Here is a 21301-nt window from a genome sequence, read left to right as displayed (position 1 = left end):
TTTTTAGTTTACAAAGTATTTATATATAGTATACAAAGTATGTATTTATTTATATGGAAGTTAGTATGTGCCAGCACTCATTTAAGCACATTATACATATTAACTCATTTAATCCTCATTACAACATTGACAAAAAGTAGGGGCTATTGTTCCTACTTTTTGGAGATGAGGTTCACAAAGAATTTATTTTCCCAAGGTTACCCAGATAGTAAGTGGTAAAGCCAGAATTCACACCCAGATGTTCTGGCTTCAGGGTCTGTATCTTAGGTTAAAGGTCTCCACAGGCTGTGTGAGTGAGATGATCTCAGGTACCAGAGAAACTGCCTCTGCTCTGGGCCTATCTCTTCTGGTCAAACTATATCTTACTCGTTTTTTTAGTGACGTTTTTAAAAATAAAACTTCAGGAGAGGGAGTTAAGATGGTGGAAAAGTAGGGGGACCGGGATTTTCCTCGTCCCCCAAACACAGCTGTATTGAGGTCAGATCACTTGAAACACTCAGGAAATTGATCTGATGAGTGGCAGAAGGAGCTCCACAGGTGGGGGGAGGCAGCTTGTCAGGATTGAGGTGCGTGTATGTGAGTTGGGAGAGATAAAACGGCATAGGAATGGAGGAGAGGGAACACTTTCTGTGGAGAGACAAAAGGGAGAGAAAGAGGGGTTGTGAAAGGGTGGCATTGAGTTAGCACAAGAGGAAAACCTCTCTGGACCATGGACTGAGAAGCAAGAAATATAGAGAGTGCCAGTTTCTTTTTTGCAAACAGCCTTAGGAGCTGAAACTCAGAGGTTTGGAAGTATGTGACTTTCTCCTGAGCAAAGCTGGGAGCTTGGCTCATGCTTCTGGGGAGTAGGGAGCTAGCCTGGAGTGCATAGCATGGTGTATAGTGATCTCAGGGGTGCACAGGGAGAGAACAGTCCCCTTCCTGAAGTATGCTTAGGAAAGTGTTAATTGCCTCCCCAAGGACAAAAGATCCTGCAGGTGCCAGCCAAAGGCCTTTTATCAGCAGGAAACAGTGGCTCTACTCTGGAAAAGGGGAAAGGAGCCCCACTGAGCTGGGTCCTTTAAGACTTTGGGTTTTGAATCCCAGCTGAGTGCCTAGAAGGCACGGGAGAACTGTGGAGTGGGGTAAACTGACCGCTCTTGCGGCTCTGTGAGGCCTGCCTGAACAGTGTGGTTTGAGACGCTGTAGTCTCCTCCAGTCCAGGGAGGAGAGATTGGGGTGTTGCCATTTTTCTCAGCAACAACAACATAGTGGGACTTCAGAGAGCAGCACAGTGGCCCCAAGTGGATGCTGGACCCACTTACACAAAACTCCTCCCCTCCATGCCTGGCAACAGCTTATCTACTAGAGCAAGACTGACCCAACACAGCCTGCCTTTCCTCCAGACCAGCACAGCCATGGGTCCCAGGTACCAACAGACAACTGTTTTTTTGTTTGTCTTGTGTTTTCTTTTTTTTCTTTTCTTTTCTTTTCTTTTTTCTTTTCTTTTCTTTTCTTTCCTTATTATTTCTACCCTCTTCTTTTTTTATATTTGGAATCAGGCTCATAGTTTCTGATTTGTTTTTGGTCAATTCTTATTATATATATAAATTTTGTTTGTTTGATCAGGCATTTTTATTCTATTCTTTTCCAACCTCTCTCTTTCTTCATATTCTTTATTTTCCACTACCTTTCTGTGGATTTAGCTGTATAGTTGTTTTTTTTTTTTTTAATTCTGTTTGGTCTTCTTTTCTCCCCTTTCAGTTTTCTCTTATTATGGGATCAGGCTTCCCCCTACGCTTTTCCTTTTTTCCCCAGGGTTACTTCAATAAACAAATCAAAGCACACCTGGTGGAGGGTCTAAAAACTCCACCACTATAAGCAAGGAGAAGCTCTGCACAGGACTGACCAGTAGGATAACATAGCCAAAATACAACAACAGAGTGTGCACAACATACACCAAAAACACTTCCTGAAGTTCCAGGCCCTGGATAGTGTATGACCCCTTTTAAATATAGTAGTATTCTTAGATGCAGGATACATAACAAGATTTTAAAATGCACAAAAGACAGAAATTGAGCCAAAATGACAAAATGGAGGAATTCTCCCCAAAAGAAAGTTCAAAGAAGAAATCACAGCCAGAGAATTGCTCAAAACAGATATAAACAACATATCTGAACAAGAATTTAGAATAGCAGTCATAAGACTAATAGCTAGGCTTGAAAAAAGCCAAGACACCAAAGAAACACTTGCTGCAGAGATTAAAGACCTAAGAACTAGTCATAATGAATTTAAAAAATGCTATAACTGAGATACAAAATAAACTAAATATAGTAACAGTGAGGATGAAAGAAGCAGAGAAGAGAATAGGTGAAATAGAAGATAAAATTATGGAAAATAATGAAGCTGAAAAAAAGAGGGAAATTACTAGATCATGAGGAGAGAATTAGAGAACTAATTGATTCTGTGAAATGAAACAATATCTGTATCATAGGAGTCCCAGAAGAAGAAGAGGGAGAGAAAGGGGCAGAAGGTATATTTGACCAAATTATAGCTGAGAACGTCCCTAATCTGGGAAAAGAAACAGGCATCCAAGTCCAAGAGAGACAGAGAACTCCATTCAAAATCAACAAAAACAGGTCAACACCACAACATATCATAGTGAAACTGGCAAAATACAAAGATAAAGAGATAGTTCTGAAAGCAGCTAGGGACAAATGGGCCTTAGTCTACAAGGGTAGACACATAAGGGTAGTAGCAGACCTGTCCACTGAAAGTTGGCAGGCCAGAAGGGGGTGACAGGAAATATTCCATGTGCTGAACAGGACAAATATGCAGCCAAGAATCCTTTACCCAGCAAGGCTGTCATTCAGAATAGAAGGAGAGATAAAGGCTTCCCCAGACAAACAAAAGCTAAGAGAGTTCGTGATCACTAAACCAGCCTTGAAAGAGATTCTAAGGGGAGCTCTGTGAGTGGAAAGCTGCAAAGACTACAAAGGACGAGAGAATATCATTACAAGCATGAAATCTATAGACAACACAATGGCACTAAATTCTTATCTTTCAATAATCACTCTGAATGTAAATGGACTAAATGCCCCAATCAAAAGACATAGGGTATCAAAGTGGATAAAAAAACATGATCCATCTATATGCTGCCTACAAGAGACTCATTTTAGACCGGAAGACACCTGTAGATTGAAAGCGAGGAGATAGACAACCATCTTTGATGCTACTGGACATCAAAAGAAAACCAAAGTAGCCATACTTATATCAGACAAACTAGATTTGAAACCAAAGACTGTAACAAGAGATGAAGAAGGGCATTATATCATAATTAAGGGGTCTCTCCATCAAGAAGAGCTAATAATTATAAATATTTATGCCCCCAACATGAAAGAACCCAAATATATAAATCAGTCACAAACATAAGCAAGCTTTGGGATAATAATACCATAATTGTAGGAGACTTTAATACTCCACTTACAACAATGGACAGATAATCTGGGCAGAAAATCAATAAGGAAATAACAGTTCTGAATGACACATTGGACCAGATGGAACTAACAGATATATTCAGAACATTTCCTCCTAAAGCAGCAGAATACACATTCTTCTCAAGTGTACATGGAACATTCTCCAAAATAGATAACATGTTGGGTCACAAAACAGCCCTCAACAGGTATAAAAAGATTGAGAGATCACACCATATATATTTTCAGATCACAATGCTATGAAACTTGAAATCAACCACAAGAAAAAATTTTGAAAGTCCCCAAATACATGGAGGTTAAAGTACATCCTACTAAGGAATGAATGAGTTAAGCATGAAATTAAAGAAGAAGAAATAAAAAATACATGGAAGCAAATGAAAATGAATGCAGCAAAGGCAGTTCTAAGAGGAAAATACATTGCAATTCATCAGGCCCATCCCAAGAAGCAAGAAAGGTCCCAAATACACAACCCAACCTTACACCTAAAGGAGCTAGAAAAGGAGCAGCAAATAAAGCCCAAAGCCAGCAGAAAAAGGGAAATAATATAGAGCAGAAATAAATGATATGGAATCCAGAAAAACAGTAGAACATACCAATAAAATCAAGAGCTGTTTTTTTTGGAAGTATGAACAAAATTGATAAACCCCTAGTTAGATTTCTCAAAAAGAAAAGAGAGAGGGAGGCGCCTGGGTGGCTCAATTGGTTAAGTGGCCAACTCTTGACTTCAGCCCAGGTCATGATCTTGCGGTTCCTGAATTTGAGCCCCACATTGGTCTCTGTGCTGACAGTGTGGAGCCTGCTTCGGATTATCTCTCCCTTTCTTTCTGCCTCTCCCCCACTTACTCTCTAGCTCTGTCTCAAAATAAATAAAAATAAACTTAAAAAAATTCCTTCTTAAAAAAAAAGAAAGAAAAGAGAGAGGACCCACATAGATAAAAGCATGAATGAAAGAGGAGAGATCAAAACCAACACCACAGAAATAAAAACAATTATAATCTCTTATAATGATGAAAAATTATATGCCAAAAAACTGGGCAATCTGGAAGAAGTGGAAAAATTCCTAAACACTCACACAGTACCAAAACTCAAATGGGAAGAAACAGAAAATTTGAACAGACACATAACCAGCAAAGAAATTGAATCAGTTATCAAAATTCTCCCTAAAAATAAGAGTCCTGGGCCAGATGGCTTCCCAGGGGAATTCTACCAAGCATTTACAAAAGAGTTAATACCTATTCTTCTCAAACTGTTCCAAAAAATAGAAATGGAAGGAAAGCTTCAAAACTCACTTTATGAAGCCATCATTACCTTGATTTCCAAACCAAAGACCCCACTAAAAAGGAGAATTATAGGCTAATATCCCTGATTAACATGGATGCAAAAATTCTTAAAAAGATACTAGCAAATAAAATTCAACAGTACATTAAAAGAATTATTCACCATGATCAAGTGAGATTCATTCCTGGACTGCAGGACTGGTTCAATATTCACAAATCAATCAACGTGGTACATCACATTAACAGAAGAAAGGATAAGAACCATATGATCCTGTCAATAGATGCAGAAAAAGCACTTGACAAAATACAGCATCCTTTCTTTATAAAAACCCTCAAGAAAGCTGGGATAGAATGAACATACCTTAAAAATATAAAAGCAATATATGAAATGCCCACAGCGAATATCATCCTCAATGCAGAAAAGCTGAGAGCTTTCCCCCTGAGGTCAGGAACACGACAGGGATGTCCACTCTCATCACTGTTGTTCAACATAGTGTTGGAATCCTATCCTCAGGAATCAGACAACAAAATGAAATAAAAGGCATCTAAATTGGGAAAGAAGAAGTCAAAATTTCACTCTTTGCAGATGACATGATACTCTACATGGAAAACCTGAAAGACTCCACCAAAAACTGGTAGAGCTGATACATGACTTTAGCAAAGTTGCAGGATATGAAATCAATGTACAGAAGTTGGTTGCATTTCTTTACACCAGTGATGAAGCAACAGAAAGAGAGATTAAGGAATTTATCCCATTTATAATTGCACCCAAACCCATAAAATACCTAGGAATAAACCTAACCAAAGAGGTAAAAATCTGTACACTGATAACTATAGAATTCTTATGAAAGAAATTGAAGAAGACACAAAGAAATCTCAAGGATTGGAAGAACAAATCTTACAATGTAGATACTACCCAAAGCAATCCCTATCAAAATAACGCCAGCATTCTTCACAGAGATAGAACAGCCCTAAAATTTGTATGGAACCAAAAAGACCTCGAATAGCCAAAGTAAGTAATGTTGAAAAAGAAAACCAAAACTGGAGGCATCACAATCCTGGACTTTAACCCGTATTACAAAGCTGTAATCAAAGAGTATGGTATTGGCACAAAAGCAGACACATAGACCAATGGAGGAGAATAGAGAACCCAGAAATGGACCCACAAATATATGGCTAACTAATCTTCAACAAAGCAGGAAAGAGTATCCAATGGAAAAAAGACAGTCTCTTTAGCAAATGGTGCTGGGAGAACAGGACAGCAACATGCTGAATAATGAAACTGGACCACTTTCTTACACCATACCAAAAAATAAATTCAAAATGGATGAAAGGCCTAAATGTGAGACAGAAAACCATCAAAATCCTATAGGAGGAAAGAGGCAGAAATCTCTTTGACCTCTGCTACAGCAATTTCTCACTTGACATGTTTCTAGCGGCAAGGGAAATAAAAGCAAAATGAACTATTGGGATCCCATCAAGATAAAAAGCTTCTGCACAGCAAAGGAAACAATCAACAAAACCAAAAGGCAGCCTAGGAGTGGGAGAAGATATTTGCAAATGACTTATCAGAAAAAGGGTTAGTATCCAAAATCTGTAAAGAACTTGCCAAACTCAACACTCAAAAAACAAACAATCCAGTGAAGAAATTGGCAGAAGACATGAATAGCTACTCTTCCAAAGGAGACATCCAGGTAGTAAACAGACATATGAAAAGATGCTCAACATCACTTATCATCAGGGAAATACAAATCAAAACCACAATGAGATACCACCTCATACCTGTCAGAATGGCTAACATTAACAACTCAAGCAACAACAGATGTTGGTGAGGATGTGGAGAAAGGAGAACACTTTTGCACTACTGGTGGGAATGCAGACTGGTGCAGCCACTCTGGAAAATGGTATGAAGGTTCCTAAAAAAATTAAAAATAGCACTACCTTATAGCCCAGCATTTCCACTACTAGGAATTTATCCAAAGGATATAAAAATGCTGATATGAAGGGGCACACGCACCTCTATGTTTATAGCAGCATTATCAACAATAGCCAAATTATCGAAAGTGCCCAAATGTCCATCGATGGATGAATGGATAAAGCAGTGGTGTATATATATAATGGAATCCTACTTGGTAACAAAAAAAGAATTAAATCTTGCCATTTGCAACAAAGTGGATGGAACTGGAGGGTATTATGCTAAGGAAAATAAGTCAGAGAATGACAGATATCATATAGTTTCACTCATATGTGGAATTTGAGAAACTCAGTAGATGATCATGGGGGAAGGGATGGAAAAATAAGATAAAAATGGAGAGGGATGCAAACCATAAGAGACTCTTAAATACAGAGAACAAACTGAGGGTTGCTGGAGGTGGGGTAAGTTGGGGGGTTGGGTTAAATGGGTGATGGGCATTAAGGAAGGCACTTTTTGGGATGAGCACTGGGTGTCATTTGTAAGAGATGAATCTCTGGGTTCTACTCCAGAAGCCAAATAACACTGTATGTTAACTAGAAAATAAATTTTAAAAATAATAAAATAAATACAGTCCTAAAAAACATAAAATAAAACATAAGCTTCATTTTTAGGATGATTTTAGATAAACAGAAAAATCACAAAATTACTACACCTGTTTCCCATATACCCTGCACCCAGTTTCCCCTATTTTTAGTATCTTACTTTAGTATGGTGCATTTTTTGCAGTTAATGAACCAGTATTCTTTATTGTTCTTTTTCTGTTTCAAGATCCCATCTAGAATACCACAGTACATTTAGCTGTCAATTCTCCTTAAGCTCCTCTTGGCTGTGACAGTTGCTCATATTTTGTTTTTGATGACCTAGACAAGATCTAGGGCAGGTTATTTTGTAGAATGTTCTTCATTTGGTGTTTGATATTTTTCTCATGAGTAGATGGAGTTATGTGTTCTTGGCAGGAAAACCACACAGGCAAAGGCTGTTCTTATCATAATATCATGACTACATGCTATCAACATGACTTATTAATGATGATGTTGACTTCGAGGTGGTGGTTGTCAGGTCTCTCCACTGTAAAGTTACTCTATTCTTCCCTTTCCGTAAATGACTCTTTGGAAGAAAGTCACTATGTGTAGGCCACACTTAAGGAATGGGGAGTTATGCTCCACCTCCTTGAAAGTGGAGTATCTACATAAATTACATAGGTTCTTTGGGATTCTTCTGTATAGGATGTTTGTCTATTTCCACCCATTTATTAAATCATTTATTAATACAATATGGACTCATGGGTATTCATTTTACACTTTGAGTTATGATCCAATACTACTTTATTTTCTTGCTCATATTGTTCCAACTTTGGCACTGGGATTTCTTTCAATAGATTCCTCTATCCCTTTGAAATATCTCCATCATTGTGTTTTTGTTTGTTTGCTTGTTTGTTTGTTTTGAGCACTTTCTTACTTTCTGGCACTATAAGATGCTTTTGGCTCATCTTCTGTATACCCTGCCCTCATTATAGAATTAGCCATTTCTTCAAAGAGCCCTGGATATTTCATTAGAGAATGGTCTTAGAAACTAAGATCTAGGTAGTAGATGTGCTCATTGCTATTTAAGTGTCATTGCTTCTAGGCCCTCTCAGATGACAGAGCAAGGAAATATATGTGTGTATACTAACTTGTGTATATATCTATAAATATTTATGTGACAATGTTTATGTATATTGAACTAAACATGAGATCATACTGATGTCTTCAACTCTAACCCATCACCAGGTGGATCATTCCAGCCTTCTTCCTTTGCTCATCTGTAACCTCCCACTCCAACAAGGAGAAACCCAGCTTCCACCATCTATGGTCTATTTACTTGATTTTTCAAATCCCGTATAAATATATAGCAGTATTAGAATTAGAATTGTTAGAACTTGATTAGCTAGAATGTAGTGTTGTGTGCACTTTCCTTTTGCCTTTGCACTTATCTCAAAAGTTACTTGGGTCAGTACTTATCCTACTTTAGTGAAGTTGTTTCATATGTTTGTAATACACATATCATGATAAGTTAATTTTATGTGTAAACTTGAGTGAGCCACAGGGTGCCCAGATATTTGGTCAGACATTATTTTCAGTGTTTCTGTGAGAGTGTTTTTGGATGAGATTAGCATTTAACTGAGTAAGGTAAATTGTGCTCCCTAATATGTAGGCCTCATCCAATCAATTGCAGGCCTGAATAGAACAAAAAGGCTGGGGACTCTTATAGGAAGATGGCGGCATAGGAGGACGCTGGGCTCACCGCGTCCAGATGATCACTTAGATTCTACCTACACCTGCCTAAATAACCCAGAAAACTGCCAGAAGACTAGCAGAGCAGATTCTGTGGAGCCAAGCACAGACGAGAGGCACATGGAAGAGGGTAGGAAGGGCGGAGAGGCGGTGTGTGCTACACAGACTGGCGGGAGGGAGCCGGGGCAGAGGGGCAGCCCGCCGGCCAAGCAGAGGCCCCAAGTCGGGCTTGCAAAAGCAGAGGGACCGGACGGAGTGTGTTCTGACAGCAAGTGGGACTTAACATCTGTAAGGTTATAAGTTAACAGCTCTGCTCGGAGAGTGGGAGGCTAGAGGACAATGGGAGGGAGAGTTGTTGAGCCCCAGACGACAGAGCTCAGCTTGGCAGGGAACAAAGGCACTTGCCAGTTCCATCTCCCTCACCCATACCCCAGCCAAAATCCCAAAGGGAACCAGTTCCTGCCAGGGAACTTCCTCCCACCATGCAAACACCCAACGCTGCGCTTCTGCGGATCCATCCCTCTGGTGGCAGGTCTGACTCCCTCCCAGTACCGCAGAGCCCCTCCTGAAGTGGATCACCAAAAGAAAAGCAAGCTGAGCCTGCCCCTCCCGGCCCTGTGCACCTTGCTGATCCACCCCAGCTAATATGCCGGATCCCCAGCACCACAAGCCTGGCAGTGTGCAAGTAGCCCAGATGGGCCATGCCACCCCACAGTGAATCCCGCCCCAAGGAGAGGGGAAGAGAAGGTACACACCAGTCTGACTGTGGCCCCAGCGGTGGGCTGGGGGCAGACATCAGGTCTGACTGCGGCCCTGCCCACCAATGCAAGTTATTCAAGACAGCACAGGGGAAGTGCTCTGCAGTTCCATACCACTCCAGGGACTATCCAAAATGATGAAATGGAAGAATTCCCCTCAAAAGAATCTCCAGGAAATAGCGAAAGCTAACAAACTGATCAAAAACGATTTAAACAATATAGCAGAAAGTGAATTTAGAATAATAGTCATAAAATTAATCGCTGGGCTTGAAAACAGTATAAAGGACAGAAGAGAATCTATTGCTACAGAGATCAAGGGACTAAGGAACAGCCAGGAGGAGCTAAAAAAAATGCTATTAATGAACTGCAAAATGAAATGGAGACGACCACAGCTTGGATTGAAGAGGCAGAGGAGAGAATAGGTGAACTAGAAGGTAAAATTATGGAAAAAGAAGAAGCTGAGAAAAAGAGAGGTGAAAAAATCCAGGAGTATGAGGGGAAAATTAGAGAACTAAGTGATGCACTAAGGAGAAATAATCTATGCATAATTGGTATTCCAGAGGAGGAAGAGAGAGGGAAAGGTGCTGAAGGTGTACTTGAAGAAATCATAGCTGAGAACTTCCCTGATCTGGGGAAGGAAAAAGGCATTGAAATCCAAGAGGCACAGAGAACTCCCTTCAGATGTAACTTGAATCAATCTTCTGCACGACATATAGTGAAACTGGTAAAATACAAGGATAAAGAGAAAATTCTGAAAGCGCTAGGGATAAACGTGCTCTAACATATAAAGGGAGACTGATAAGACTAGTGACGGATCTCTCTACTGAAACTTGATAGGCCAGAAAGGAATGGCAGGAAATCTTCAATGTGATGAACAGAAAAATATGCAGCTGAGAATCCTTTAACCAGCAAATCTGTCATTTAGAATATAAGGAGAGATAAAGGTCTTCCCAAATAAACAAAAACTGAAGGAATTTGTCACCACTAAACCAGCCCTACAAGAGATCCAAAGGGGGATCCTGTGAGACAAAGTACCAGAGACATCACTACAAGCATGAAAACTACAGACATCACAATGACTCTAAACCCATATCTTTTTATAAAAACACTGAACATAAATGGACTAAATTCGCCAACCAAAAGACATAGGGTGTCAGAATGGATAAAAAAACAAGACCCATCTGTTTGCTCTCTACAAGAGACTGATTTTAGACCTGAGGACACCTTCAGATTGAAAGTGAGGGGATGGAGAACTATTTACTATGCCACTGTAAGTCAAAAGAAAGCTGGAGTAGCCATACTTATATCAGACAAACTAGACTTTAAATTGAAGGCTGTAACAAGAGAAGAAGAAGGGCATTATATACTAATTACAGGGTTTATCCATCAGGAAGAGCTAACAATTATAAATGTCTATGCGCCGAATACGGGAGCTCCCAAATATATAAAACAAGTAATCACAAACATAAGCAACCTTATTGATAAGAATGTGGTAATTGTAGGGGACTTTAATACCCCACTTACAGCAATGGGTAGATCATCTAGACACATAGTCAATAAAGAAACAAGGGCCCTGAATGATACATTGGATCAGATGGACTTGACAGATATATTTAGAACTCTGCATCCCAAAGCAACAGAATATACTTTCTTCTCAAGTGCACATGAAACATTCTCCAAGATAGATTACATACTGGGTCATAAAACAGCCCTTCATAAGTATACAAGAATTGATCTCCTACCATGCATACTTTCAGACCACAATGCTCTAAAGCTTGAAATAAAAACTGAGAATAAATTGAGGGTTGATGGGGGGTTGAGGGGGGAGGGGAGGGTGGGTGATGGGTATTGAGGAGGGCACCTGTTGGGATGAGCACTGGGTGTTGTATGGAAACCAATTTGACAATAAATTTCATATTAAAAAAAATAAAAAAAAATAAAAAAAAAAAAAAGAAATCAATGACAGGAAAAAGTCTGGAAAACCTCCAAAAGCTTGGAGGTTAAAGAACACCCTACTGAAGAATGAATGGGTCAACCAGGCAATTAGAGAAGAAATTAAAAAATATATGGAAACAAACGAAAATGAAAACACAACAATCCAGACGCTTTGGGACAGCGAAGGCAGTCCTGAGAGGAAAATACATTGCAATCCAAGCCTATCTCAAGAAACAAGAAAAATCCCAAATACAAAATCTAACAGCACACCTAAAGGAAATAGAAGCAGAACAGCAAAGGCAGCCTAAACCCAGCAGAAGAAGAGAAATAATAAAGATCAGAGCAGAAATAAACAATATAGAATCTAAAAAAACTGTAGAGCAGATCAATGAAACCAAGAGTTGGTTTTTTGAAAAAATAAACAAAATTGATAAACCTCTAGCCAGGCTTCTCAAAAAGAAAAGGGAGATGACCCAAATAGGTAAAATCATGAATGAAAATGGAATTATTACAACCAATCCCTCAGAAAGACAAGCAATTATCAGGGAATACTATGAAAAATTATATGCCAACAAACTGGACAACCAGGAAGAAATGGACAAATTCCTAAACACCCACACGCTTCTAAAACTCAATCAGGAGGAAGTAGAAAGCTAGAACAGACCCATAATCAGTGAAGAAATTGAATCAGTTATCAAAAATCTCCCAGCAAATAAGTCCAGGACTAGATGGCTTCCCAGGGGAGTTCTACCAGACGTTTAAAGCAGAGATAATACCTATCCTTCTCAAGCTATTCCAAAAAATAGAAAGGGAAGGAAAACTTCCAGACTCATTCTAGGAAGCCAGCATTAATTTGATTCCTAAACCAGACAGAGACCTAGTAAAAAATGAGAACTACAGGCCAATATCCCTGATGAATATGGATGCAAAAATTCTCAATAAGATACTAGCAAATCGAATTCAACAGCATATAAAAGAATTATTCACCATGATCAAGTGGGATTCATTCCTGGGATGCAGGGCTGGTTCAACATTCACAAATCAATCAATGTGATACATCACATTAATAAAAGAAAAGATAAGAACCATATGATCCTGTCAATCGATGCAGAAAAACCATTTGACAAAATTCAGCAACGTTTCTTAATAAAAACCCTCAAGAAAGTCGGGATAGAAGGAACATACTTAAAGATCATCAAAGCCATTTATGAAAAGCCCACAGCTAACATCATCCTCAATGGGGAAAAACTGAGAGCTTTTTCCCTGAGATCAGGAACACGACAGGGATGTCCACTCTCACCGCTGTTGTTTAACATAGTGTTGGAAGTTCTAGCATCAACAATCAGACAACAAAAGGAAATCAAAGGCATCAAAATTGGGAAGGATGAAGTCAAGCTTTCACTTTTTGCAGATGACATGATATTATACATGGAAAATCTGATAGACTCCACCAAAAGTCTGCTAGAACTGATACATGAATTCAGCAAAGTTGCAGGATACAAAATCAATGTACAGAAATCAGTTGCATTCTTACACACTAATAATGAAGCAACAGAAAGACAAATAAAGAAACTGATCCCATTCACAATTGCACCAAGAAGCATAAAATACCTAGGAATAAATCTAACCAAAGATGTAAAAGATCTGTATGCTGAAAACTATAGAAAGCTTATGAAGGTAATTGAAGTAGATGTAAAGAAAAGGAAAAACATTCCGTGCTCATGGGTTGGAAGAATAAATATTATCAAAATGTCAATACTGGGGCGCCTGGGTGGCTCAGTCGGTTAAGCGGCCGACTTCAGCTCAGGTCACGATCTCGCGGTCCATGAGTTCGAGCCCCGCGTCAGGCTCTCGGCTGATGGCTCAGAGCCTGGAGCCTGCTTCCGATTCTGTGTCTTCCTCTCTCTCTGCCCCTCCCCCGTTCATGCTCTGTCTCTGTCTCAAAAATAATAAATAAAAAAAAGTTAAAAAAAAATTCAAAATGTCAATACTACCCAAAGCTATCTACACATTCTATGCAATCCCAGTCAAAATTGCACCAGCATTCTTCTCGAAGCTAGAACAAGCCATCCTAAAATTCATATGGAACCACAAAAGGCCCCGAATAGCCAAAGTAATTTTGAAGAAGAAGACCAAAGCAGGAGGCATCACAATCCCAGACTTTAGCCTCTACTACAAAGCTGTAATCATCAAGACAGCATGGTATTGGCACAAAAACAGACACAGAGACCAATGGAATAGAATAGAAACCCCAGAACTAGACCCACAAATGTATGGCCAACTTATCTTTTTTTTTTTTAATTCTTTTTTTTTCAACGTTTTTTATTTATTTTTGGGACAGAGAGAGACAGAGCATGAACGGGGGAGGGGCAGAGAGAGAGGGAGACACAGACAAGGCCAACTTATCTTTGACAAAGCAGCAAAGAATACCCAATGGAAAAAAGACAGTCTCTTTAACAAATGGTGCTGGGAGAACTGGACAGCAACATGCAGAAGGTTGAAACTAGACCACTTTCTCACACCATTCACAAAAATAAACTCAAAATGGATAAAGGACCTGAATGTGAGACAAGAAAACATCAAAACCCTAGAGGATAAAGCAGGAAAAGACCTATCTGGACTCAGCCGTAGCAAATTCTTACTTGACACATCCCCAAAGGCAAGGGAATTAAAAGCAAAAATTAACTATTGGGACCTCATGAAGATAAAAATCTTCTGCACAGCAAAGGAAACAAGCAACAAAACTAAAAGGCAACCAACGGAATGGGAAAAGATATTTTCAAATGACATATCGGACAAAGGGCTAATGTCCAAAATCTATAAAAAGCTCACCAAACTCCACACCCAAAAAACAAATAATCCAGTGAAGAAATGGGCAGAAAACATGAGTAGACACTTCTCTAAAGAAGATATCCAAATGGCCAACAGGCACATGAAAGGATGCTCAACGTCGCTCCTCATCAGGGAAATACAAATCAAAAGCACACTCAGATACCACCTCATGCCAGTCAGAGTGGCCAAAATGAACAAATCAGGAGACTATAGATGCTGGCGAGGATGTGGAGAAACAGGAACCCTCTTGCACTGTTGGTGGGAATGCAAACTGGTGCAGCCACTCCGGAAAACAGTGTGAAGGTTCCTCAAAAAGTTAAAAATAGACCTACCCTATGACCCAGCAATAGCACTGCTAGGAATTTATCCAAGGAATACAGGAGTACTGATGCATAGGGGCACTTGTACCCCAGTGTTTATAGCAGCACTCTCAACAATAGCCAAATTATGGAAAGAGCCTAAATGTCCATCAACTGATGAATGGGTAAAGATATTGTGGTTTATATACACAATGGAGTACTACGTGGCAATGAGAAAGAATGAAATATGGCCTTTTGTAGCAACGTGGATGGAACTGGAGAGTGTGATGCTAAGTGAAATAAGCCATACAGAGAAAGACAGATACCATATGGTTTCACTCTTATGTGGATCCTGAGAAAGTTAACAGAAACCCATGGGGGAGGGGAAGGAAAAAAAAAAAAGGTTAGAGTGGGAGAGAGCCAAAGCATGAGAGACTCTTTAAAACTGAGAACAAACTGAGAGTTGATGAGAGGTGGGAAGTAGGGGAGGGTGGGTGATGCGTATTGAAGAGGGCATCTTTTGTTATGAGCACTGGGTGTTGTATGGAAACCAATATGACAATAAATTTCATATATTGAAAAAAAAAGAACAGAAAGTCTGACCCTCCCCCAAGTAAGAGAGGATTCTTTCTACTTGACAGCATTGAGTTTTTTTAGTAATTGCCATGAATATCCTAAATTTATGACAATGTAGTTTATTTATTTATTTTTAAAGCTTTGCCCGTAATAGATACAAATTTTCTTTTTTAAAAGAATTTATAATGTTTATTTATTATTTTTTTAAAAAATTAATGTTTACTTATTTTTGAGAAAGAAAATGAGTGGGGGAGGGTCAGAGAGAGAGGGAGACCCAGAATCTGAAGCAGGCTCCAGGCTCTGAGCTGTCAGCACAGAGCCTGACTCAGGGCTCCAACTCACGAACTGCGAGATCATGACCTGAGCCGAAGTCAGATGCTTTACCGACTGAGCCACCCAGGTACCCCTAATGTTTATTTATTTTTGAGGGAGAGAGAGAGAGAGAACACAAGCGGGGTAGAGGCAGAGAGAGAGGGAGACGCAGAATCTGAAGCAGGCTCCAGGCTCTGAGCTGTCAGTACAGAGCCCTACACGGCCTGAACCCATGAACTGTTAGATCATGACCTGAGCCGAAGTCATGTCCTGAGCTGAAGTCGGACTCTTAACCAGCTGAGCCACCCAGGCGTCCCATGACAATCTAGTTTAAATTGATAACCAACTTAGCTTCAATAGCATGCAAAAATTCTGCTTCTTTATAACTCAACCCTAACTTTGTTGTCAGAACTTAGTTTGTATATCATGTGCCCAATAATAATTTAAAATTATTCTATGCATTTCTTTTTTTTTTAATTTATTTTTGAGAGGGAGGGGGGTGCAAGTGAGCGAGGGGCAGAGAGAGAGAATCCCACACAGGTTCCACACTTGTCAGCGCGGAGCCCAAAGCAGGGCTCCAACTCACACACCATGAGATCATGACCTGAGCTAAAGTTGGATGCTTAACTGACTGAGCCACCCAGGTGCCCCTATTCATTTATCTTTTCAATCATATAGGAAATAAAAGTGAAGTTACAAGCCAAACATGCAATAATACTAGCTTTTATGTTTGTTTATGTATTATTTTTATGTTATTTACCTGGAGATCTTTATTTCTTTTTGTTGTTGTTGTTGATCTTTATTTCTGTGTATGGTTTTGAGTTACTATCTAGCGTCCTTTTGTTTCAATTTGAAGGATGCCCTTTAGCACCTCCTGTAGGGCAGGTGTACTGGTAATGAACTTCCTCAACTTTGTTTATCTGGGAATGTCTTAATTACTCCATTTTTGAAGGACAGTTATGCCAGTTACAAGATTCCTGGTTAACAGATTTTTATTTTAGCACTTTAAATACATCATTTCACTGACTTTCAGCCTTCAAGGTTTCCAATGAGAAATTAGCTAATAATCTTACTGGGGAATCCCTTGTATGTGTTGTGTCACTTCTTTCTTGCTGCTTTTAAGAGTCTCTCTTTGACTTCGACTTTCAATAGTTTGACACATTATGGGACTCATTATGTCTCAGTGTGGATCTCTTTGAATATCATATTTGGAGCTCACTGGGCTTCTTGAGTGTGTAGGTTCATGTCTTTTCATCAAATGTTGGAAATTTTTAGCAATTATTTCTGCAAATATTCTCTCTGTACCTATCTCTCTCTCTTCTCCTTCTGGGACTTCTGTAATGCTCATATTAGTCCATTTGATGGTGTCCCATGGATCTCCTAGGCTCTGTTCACCATTCTTCATTCTTTTTTCTTTCTACTCCTCACACTTGATAACTTTGATGGTCCTATTTTCAAGTTAGTTAATTCTTTCTTCTGCCTCCTCAAATTTGCTATTGAACCCCTCAAGTAATTTTTTTATTTCAGCTATTGTACTTTTCAGCTCTAGAATTTCTACTTGATTCTATTTATTATTTCTGTATCTTTATTAATATTCTCATCTTTTTCATTCATTGTTTTCCAGGTTTTCTTTAGTTCTTTGTCCATAGTTTCCTTTCTGTCTTTGAGCATATTCAAGATAGTTAATTTAAAATATTTGTCTAATGAGTCTCATGTCTGGGCTTTCTCAGGGATGGTGTCTATCAGTTTATTTTTTTTCCTGTGAATGAACTATACCTTCCTGTTTCTTTGTATGCCTCGTCTTTTTTTCACTGAAAACTAAATATTTAAATATAATGTGGTAAGTCTGGAAATCATATTCCCTCTTTCGCAGAGTTCTCTTTTTTTATTGTTGAGGGCTGTGGTCATCTGTTTGTTTAGTGATGTTTTCAAACTATTTTTACAAAAACTATATTCAGTGTTATAAGTTGTCACTGAAGTCCTGGTTTTTTAGCTTGTATTCAACTAGTTTTGAAGAGATTTCTTTGAACACAAGGAACTAAAAGAAACAAAAGAAAAATAACTCGCTTCTTCCAGTCTTTGCACACTGGTTCTGTATTGGGGGACTACTTCAATTCTTATCTGGGCTGTTTACACCTCTGCCTTAGCCTTCCCTTCCTGCTTGTACTGAACCTAGAGTTGAGCCAGACGACCAAGCCTGGGGTCTTCTCAGGTCTTTTCTGAGCATACATTTTACCCTGGATATGCATGTAGCTTTCTAAATCCCCCAGAATACACAGAGACTTTTGAATGCTTGAATTTCCCAAAGGAACTTTCTTCCTGGCTTTTTCTCGCAGGCTTTAGGAGGTATATTGGTGGTATGGCTCAATGATAATCTTCGCCTCAGGCAGCTGCAGGATTTTGTTTACCTTACAATATTCTTGAGAAATGCCCATCACTTTTCTGCCCTGAAGGAATTCTGATTTAGGGGAAACAAAGACTAGAACCTGTATCAGTGTTTCAGGTAGCCCCCAGATGGGTTAGAACAGATACACACAATCATTTGTGAGTAAGGTCTGCTCTGCCATCTCTGGAATTAGGGACCAGAGTCCCACACTGGGAATGCAGGCTGCCATCTTCAAGACCACCACTGAACTGGGAAAGGGGTGAGGCAAGGGTGGGTAAATATACCACAAAGCTTTATTGACATTTTTAAATTTCCTTTTTTTTTTTTAAGTCAGTGTTCACTTTGTTACTTGTAAACCTTTGATTTTTTTTCCAGTGTTTTGACAAAATTGATTCTGACAGTTAATGCTTGTTTTTCAGTGTTTCTGTGGTCGGATGGGAGTTTGGAGCTCCCTATTCTGCCATTAGCTGATGTCATTCCCTTACATACTGTAGTATTGCCCATTTGAGAAAACTTCATATTTTAGCATCTCATTTAATTTACGAGTTGATCCTTCATTCCTTTCTTTTGTCATTTGTTTTCTTTTTAAAAATTTTTCATATTTTAAAATAGACTTTTTATTTTTTATTAAAAAAATTTTTAATGTTTATTTAATTTTTGAGGGAGAGACAGAGCATGAGTGGTGGAGAGGCAGAGAGAGAGCGAGACACAGAATCCGAAGCAGGCTCCAGGCTCTGAGCTGTCAGCACAGAGCCTGACTCGGGGCTCGAACTCACAGACCATGAGATCATGACCTGAGCTGAAGTTGGACACTTAACTGACTGAGCCACCCAGGCACCCCTAAAATAGGCTTTTCAAAACACATCTATCCATACAATTTTGACACAAATAGATTCATGTATCCACCACCATAATCTATATATAAAACAGTTGCATCATCCCCCAAAAAACTCCCTCTTGCTATTTCTTTATAGTTAACACCTCTCCCTCAACCCTCCCCCCATTCACTCTTAACTTCTGGCAGCTTATCATTATAATTTCATCATTTTGAGAATGTTATATAAATTGAATCATACAGTATATAACCTTTTGTAAAGTTGTGGTTGTTTGTTTTGTTTTTTAGGTAGTAAGAGAAAATGAATATGGGAGAGGGACAGGAGGAGAGAAAGAGAAAGAGAGAGAGAGAGAGAGAGAGAGAGATAATATCCCAAGGAGGCTCTATATTCAGTGCTGAGCCCAATACAGGGCTTGATACCATGACTCTAAGATCATGGTGTGGGCCAAAATCAAAAGTTGGACACCCAACCAACTGAGCCACCAGGTGCCCCAGTATATAACCTTTTGAAACTGGCTTTTTAGCCTCAGTCTAATGGCTTTGAAATTCATCCAAGTTGTTGTGTGTATAAATAGTTGGTTTCTTTTTACTGCTGAGTAACATTCCATTGTATGGATGTACTACAGTGTATTTCTTTGGTCCTTGGAAGGACATTTGGATTCTTTCCAATTTTTGACAGTTATGAATGGAACTAGAATAAGCATCCATATTCAGGATTTTTTGTTTTTGTCTTTTCTACTTTTTATTTTGAAATAATTATAGATTTACAGAAAGTTGTAAAAATAGTACAAGGAAGTTCTATGTACTTTTCACCTGGTGTTCCCTATTTTTTTTTTTTTTTAAATTTTTTTTTTTTTCATCATTTTTTTTTTATTTATTTTTGGGACAGAGAGAGACAGAGCATGAACGGGGGAGGGGCAGAGAGAGAGGGAGACACGGAATCGGAAACAGGCTCCAGGCTCCGAGCCATCAGCCCAGAGCCTGACTCGGGGCTCGAACTCACGGACCGCGAGATCGTGACCTGGCTGAAGTCGGACGCTTAACCGACTGTGCCACCCAGGCGCCCCTGGTGTTCCCTATTAATGGTAATACCTTATATAGCTATAGTACAATATTAGAACCATGAAACCAACATTAATAAAATGTACAAACTGTACTCAGGTTTCACCAGTTTTACATGCACTCATTTGTATGTGTACAGGTCTATGCATTTTTTTCAAATAACAGCTTTATTGAGACATGATGCACAAACCAGACAATTATCCCACTTAAAATCTGCAATTCAGTGGTTATTATGTTCAAAGAGTTGTGCATCCATTACTGCAATCAATTTTAGAACATTTTTGCTTCAGCCTGTAAGTTTTGGCATGTTGTATTTCCATTTTCATTTGTCTCAAGGTATCTTTTGATTTCTTCTTTGGCCCACTTATTGTTCAGTAGTATGATGTTTAATCTCCACCTATTTGTGAATTTTCCAGTTTTTTTCTTTCTGGTAGTTGATTTCTAGTTTTATACCATTGTGTTTGGAAAAGATGGTTGATATGATCTCAGTTTTCTTAAATTTTTTTTTTAATTTTTTTTAACGTTTATTTATTTTTGAGACAGGGAGAGACAGAACATGAAGGGGGGAGGGTCAGAGAGAGAGGGAGACACAGAATCCGAAACAGGCTCCCGGCTCTGAGCTGTCAGCGCAGAGCCCGACGCGGGGCTCGAACTCACGGACTGGGAGATCATGACCCGAGCCGAAGCCGGCCGCCCAACCGACTGAGCCACCCAGGTGCCCCAAGTTTTCTTAAATTTATTAAGACTTGTTTTGTAGCCTAACATAAGATACATCCTGGAGAATGTTCCATGTGCACTTGAGAAGAATGTGTATTCTGTTGCTTTTGGATGGAATGTTCCCTATGTCTGTTGAGTCCATCCGGTTTAACATGTCCTTTAAAGCCAGTGTTTCCTTATTGATTTTCTGTATGGATGATCTATCCATTAGTGAAACTGAGATACTAAAGTCCCCTACTATTATTGTGTTGCTGTTTCTCACTTCAGGTCTGTTAATATTTGCTTTATATATTTAGATGTTCTTATGTTGGTTGCATAAGTAATTTTACAAATGTTATACCCTCTTGTTGGACTGATGCCTTTATCATTATGTAATGACCTTCTTTGTCTCTTATTACAGTGTCTGTCTTAAAGTCTATATTTTCTGATATAAGTATATCTACCCCAGCTTTCTTTTGATTGCCATTTGTATGGAACATCTTTTTCAATCCCTTTACTTTCAGTCTCTGCATGTCCTCACATCTAAAGTGAGTCTCTTGTAGCCAGCATATAGACTTTTTTTCCCCATTCAGTCTCTCTGTCTTTTGAGCA

General features: G+C 39.1%; 1 protein-coding gene across 1 annotated transcript in view; it reads left to right on the top strand.

The window, feature by feature from the left end:
- TRMT2B (tRNA methyltransferase 2 homolog B) overlaps positions 1 to 21301 on the top strand; it is an 80827-nt gene that overhangs the window by 37283 nt on the left and 22243 nt on the right. The gene's annotated exons all lie outside the window — the stretch shown is intronic.

This window comes from Neofelis nebulosa, chromosome X (assembly GCF_028018385.1).
Source record: "Neofelis nebulosa isolate mNeoNeb1 chromosome X, mNeoNeb1.pri, whole genome shotgun sequence".
Lineage (NCBI taxonomy): Eukaryota > Metazoa > Chordata > Mammalia > Carnivora > Felidae > Neofelis > Neofelis nebulosa.
This window is presented reverse-complemented; position numbering and strand designations above follow the sequence as displayed.